We start from the raw sequence: 5,972 nt of genomic DNA, 5'->3' as shown, positions 1-5,972 counted from the left end.
ACTTTCACATACAGAAGTCAAACAAACTTTAAAATGTTCACAAAATATTAAGCTATCTGGCTATATCTTTTCAGTTTGATATCTTTTACCGTTTTTGTGAAAAGTTTAATCACTAAGTTTAAGTTTAATGATGATTTCAGAAAATTTCATTAAATTTAGGAAGCCAGGCTTTTGTTGTCTGTTTTGTTTCCATAGTTACCAACACTTCTTATACACAGTGATGGGCAGTGGGGGAGAGCACAGACACACCATGTACTGATTTATAATAGCGGAATATGATGGGCAGTTTTGAAGGGAGCAATATGATGAGGCAGTTTTGATGCTATTCAGCATTCCCACTCATTTTCCCCAGGAAATGCATTTTCTAGTTGAATATGTAATTTCAAATGTAATATCTACAGTGCATCCAGAAAGTATTCACAGCGCTTCACTTTTTCCACATTTTGTTATGTTACAGCCTTATTCCAAAATCAATTAAATTCATTACTTTCCTCAAAATTCTACAAATAATTCCCCATAATGACAAAGGGAAAGAAGTTTGTTTGAAATCTTTGCAAATGTATTAAAAATAAAAAATAAACGAAAAAAAAATTCCCATGTACATAAGTATTCACAGCCTTTGCTCAATACATCGTTGAAGTGCCTTTGGCACCAATTACAGCCTCAAGTCTTTTTTGAGTATGATGCTACAATAGAGTTGCCACCTCATCCCTTTAAACCCAAACACATATTGATTACACAGGTTCTGTGGCTGATTAAGGTGGTAATTAAACTCACTTGGTGCCTTATCTGCACTGAATTAGTCTCAGAACCTCTGTAATTCATATGTGTTCGGTTTTAAAGGGACGAGGTGGCAATCCTATGCTACAAGCTTGGCACACCTATTTTTGGGCAGTATTTCCCATTCTTCTTTGCAGGACCTCTCAAACTACATCAGGTTGGATGGGGAGCCTCAATGCACAACCATTTTTAGATCTCTCCAGAAATTTATGCTGGAATTTGCATTTTTTTTACCACAGGTGGACTCCAATCAAGTTGTAGAAACATTAGTGGAAACAGGATGCCCCTGAGCTCAATTGTGAGTGTCATTGCAAAGGCTGTGACTATTTATGTACATGTGACTTTTTTTGTTTTTTATTTTTAATACATTTTCAAAGATTTCAAACAAATTTCTTTCACGTTGTCATTATGGAATATTGTTTGTAGAATTTTGAGGAAATCAATGAATTTAAATTCATTCATTCAAATAAATTAATTTTGTAATAAGGTTGTAACATAACAAAATGTGGAAAGAGTGACGCGCTGTGAATATTTTCTGATTGCACTGTAAACCATTTACATTTGCAGATTCCATTAAAAAATACCTGGTTATCTTTCCATTAAAGTTATTTGCCCACTCCCCCTTTTCCTTAATAATAGTGCAGAATTTTTTAAAAATCACCAAATAGCCCACTGACCTTTTTCATATTTATATATAGGGTTCATTGCTAATACATGTAAATGAATGTAGAACACACCTAAAATGTGCAACATACAAATCACTGCACCTACAATTTTGAAATGTGGATGATTCTACTGGTGTCTGGTTCAACCTGCGCAGTGCCACCAACCAGTGTGCAACCTAAAGTGCTACTAAACACACAACAATAAAATCACCGTAAATCATGCTTGTTATACTCACTGTGAAACCTAAGGGGTTAATTTTCTGCATTGTGTAAAAAAGAAGGCTGTTTGATCCTTTATGCGTAGATACTCCCTTTCTTCCACAGTCCCCAAACTATCTGCTGATAGAACAGAGCCTTGGGGGCACTCTGCACATGCTCAGTTTGGTGTGTATTGCTAGAGTTTTTTTTTCTTGGGAGACTGAATATGATTGGCACAGGGCTAATCAGCACTGTCCAGACAGATGGCCATGTGTCCTGCTAGCTTATAGAACAGTCAGAGCAGAATGAAACTCCTTAAAAGGTGTACTGTGGGAGACCAAATATAGTGAATGCAGAGTCCTGGGTTTAGTAACACTTTGAGCCTTCCATCGAGAGATCAGGCAACAATAAAAACCTGACAGAGGTTTTAGCTAAGTTTATAAGTTGTGGTTGGAATTGCACTTTAAATATAATTCTCATTGTTATTTTCACACCTAAAACATCTGTAAAAAGACGTAAGAAGTTAAACAGCCAAGTAATCCTTTGTTATAGCATCTGTAGGAAATAGCACAGCAACCTCGTAATCTCTCTCTAGACCTCAGCACAGGAGCAGTGGGATGGTGGGGAAGAAGAAAAGTGTTACTCTGCAATATCTTTAGTCAAGTCCCAAAATGCACAATTGTTTTTTAAATATCCAAACAAAGGCTGATTTTGTTTGCCATGGGGCTATAATGGATGGTTTTAAGTGTTTTGCAGTGTACTCAGAAAGGAATTCAGTTCTGGAAAAGTGCTGACGTGGAACAGAAGGAAAATGGAAAGTTAGAATAATTGGAATCCAGTAATATTTTCATAGGTCTTATGGGACTTTTGGTTTGCCAAGAAGAGTGTGCAGTACGGAAAAGTATCAGGATTTTCACAGCTAACAACTAGAATGAGTTTACCATTTACATAATTAAATCTCTTAATAAATGGCCAGTGCATGGAATAACTATAGCTACATTTACACTGTAGAAAAGACAGAATGATGCACTTCTGTGGTCATTGAAAATTTCTTCAAACAACACATCAATGCATTGGTACTTACCACTAGTCTGTTCACAGATGCAGAGTCGACATTTGATGTAATCAGAGTTACATCAGAAAGTGTCAGGGGTACATTCTGATTGGCTTTTCTGAATGTTAAGAGCAAGGAAATATTTGTGAAAATTGTGGTCAATTCTACAACAAGATTTACTTCCTTACAATCAGGGCAGTTAAACAGACTTTTGGTAAGCAGAGTTTTTTGTACCTTTTAAAGTAGGTTTTGCTGGAGGATATTATACTGTATAGTGTGTCCATTACATCATTGCCGTATATAAACTTTATGCCATCTTACAATTAAATTTAGAGCTGAAAATAAATACTACCAATTTTTTTAGAGCCATGTTACATGGCTCATTTCACCAGAACAATGATCAGTGTCATGTTACCAGGCCCAGAGAAAATATTACCAAGTTTACAGAGACATTGGAACTATTCATTAATATGACACACTGTGGCTATTATGATAAGATATTTTTGGAAAGTAAATTACCTGAAGATATTTGACTGGTGATAATCAGGTGTGCACACATGTTCTGTATGCCCTTAGGCACAATCACTCCAGATCCATAACAAAAAAATGTGGCTAAATATTAAAGTGATTGTAAACCCCTCTCATATACCCAGTGAGGTGAACAGTCTCAGGTGGCATACAGAGATTAAACAAATCCTCCTACATAAGTTTTACTTGTTTACCTGCAGCGTTCTCTTCCCTGCACCACTTCAAAAGGGCAGAATAATGTTAAAATCCTTTTTCATGCTGATAACAGAGGAACAAAGCACCAGGTAGAAATGACACTTAGAAATTCGGGGAGAGATAAGTAAACACTACATATATATGGTATGTGCTGTGTTCAGATTTAATGACTGAGGTTTACAACCACTTAAATTTTATGTCTTTGTGGAGATGTTGAGCATTACTATGAAGGAAGCCTATAGACTCCTGTCTGACTAGAATATATACACCAAACTCTCCCAGGATCCCTTACCCTCATACAGATCTGAAGCACATGCGTTGGTTGACCTGGCCTCTCTGAAGGAATTGTCAATAAACTAGAGGTTGCTTTCCTCAAACGTGAAAATTACCATATATTTTTTTCACTTTCCCAAAATCCGTAAAAGCCTAAATGATCCGCCTGGACACCCCATTGTGGTAGCCATGGAGACTGTGACCAACTTACCTGCCTACATACGTGACAGCATCCACTTGCTAGATATTCTTCATAACTATCATTGGGAACCTATTTACTTGTGGTTGTCCTAAGATGTCTGTTCATTGTATACATCTATACCCCATAACATTAAGCTAGAGGCAGTGCAACATTTTCTTCACTTAGATCCCTTAATTAATCCCAGGAAAGCACATTTCATTCAGGAATTCACCAAATTTTGCCTGACACACAACTATTTTAAGTTTGATAAATAGTATTACCTACAGGTCCAAGGCATAGCTATTGGGCAAACTTTGCCCCCAACTATGCTAACCTCACAATGGGCCTCTGGGAACATCGCTCTATTTGGTATGACAATCCATACTCCAAGCACATTATCTACGTTGGACGTTACATAGATGACATAGTCATCATCTGGAACGGTATTCGGTCCCAGGCAGACTATTTTGTCTCCTATTGTAACACAAACCACCTTGATCTGTCTCGTGTGTGACCCTGACACATTGGCCTTTCTTGATCTAGAATTGGGACACACAGACACAACAATACACGCTACAAATTATACCAAACCTACTTCAGAAAACTCTTATGTCCATTAACGCAGCTGTCATCACCCTAGGTAAATATTCAATGCAAAAAGACCAAACCCTAAACCTTTAACCAATTTTATAGGACAGACAGGGTTGATTTACTAAAACTGGAGGGTGCAAAATCTCGTACAGCTCTACATAGAAACCCATCAGCTTTCAGGTTTTTATGTCAAAGCTTAATTGAACAAGTTGAAGTTAGAAGTTAATTGGCTAACGTGCACAGCTGCACCAGATTTTGCACTCTCCAGGTTTAGCGAATCAACTGCACTGTTCAAACCTAGTTACAATTGATAATGAAGATCTTGAGAAAAGATGGCCCGCAACTCCTTGCTTTCTATTTAAAATCTTGAAAATGTATTGATCCTCCATAAAAGACACAGTAACAGGCAACAAATGCATACACGTTTCAGCCTTATGGACTTTAGTGAACACATTTTGATGATTTTAAAAAGCAAGCAAGGAGTTGCAGACCATCTTTTCTTATGATTGTCATTGCAGCTTTTTGACTGCCTTTCCGCACCCGAAAGCGCTGACATTTTTTAAAATAATCTTATTGGGTAGTAGCACCCTACCTCTACTTTATAATGAAGATCCACCTGCACAAAATAGAGTTAATTATGGCAAAAACAGCTGTCCAGCCCCCCTTCCATCATAAACAAAGATAACTAACTAGGATTTTTCCTTGCTTGAGGGTCCAGAATAGAACATCTAAAGAAGGTAAGCTGCAATTATACTATGTGAATTGGGACATGTAACAAATATAAAGTAGGTCTTATCACAATTTGGCTGCAAAAGTAGAAATATACTTTAATGTTTTAGGAATTGTTCTTTTAAACAACAGCAGGTACAACATTTTACAATGGCTATAATTGTATAAGTTTTGGATTATCTGTTGTCAAACAGTTGTTTTTTTATGTTTACTTGGCCAGTCTTACCTCCAAGCTGCGGTTGCAGATGCTTTGGCAAGGCACAGGTCTGGGAATGAACTATAATGCTATCAATACATGGTGAGTATACAAATTTTCCATTTTATTTATACATCCAAAAAAATAAGGTTTCAGCCACAATGTAGCAACTATTAATTCTGGGGGGAGGGGGGGACTGGAGAATGAAGCATACCTTCAAAATTTCTGAAATAAGAAAGAGGGTCACCTTTTACTACAAAGTAAATGAGCAATGGACACGCCTCGCCACACATCCAGTTACACAGATCATAAGGAATTTTTTTGAGAAAATGATTGGTAAACCCACTGTCAGGAAAGCACCAGCCATAGTACAGATGAAGGCTGAAGGCGCATACAGATCTGAAGGTGCTCATCTTGGTGTGCATAGACACAAGAATAGACATGTGCATTTAAGTGCAGCAGCTGTATTAGCCAGTGCTGTCTGATCTACAGCTATTCCCGTGTTCCTGCATCTGTTCCTGTGTTTGACTTCTGTGATTGACCAGGTTCGTCCTGACCATGCTTGAATGCTACCTGCCCTGA

This window comes from Lithobates pipiens, unplaced genomic scaffold (genome assembly GCF_037356315.1).
Source record: "Lithobates pipiens isolate NorthernLeopardFrog02 unplaced genomic scaffold, aLitPip1_a1.2 Scaffold_19, whole genome shotgun sequence".
Taxonomy (NCBI): domain Eukaryota; kingdom Metazoa; phylum Chordata; class Amphibia; order Anura; family Ranidae; genus Lithobates; species Lithobates pipiens.
Note: the sequence above shows the minus strand (reverse complement) of the source record.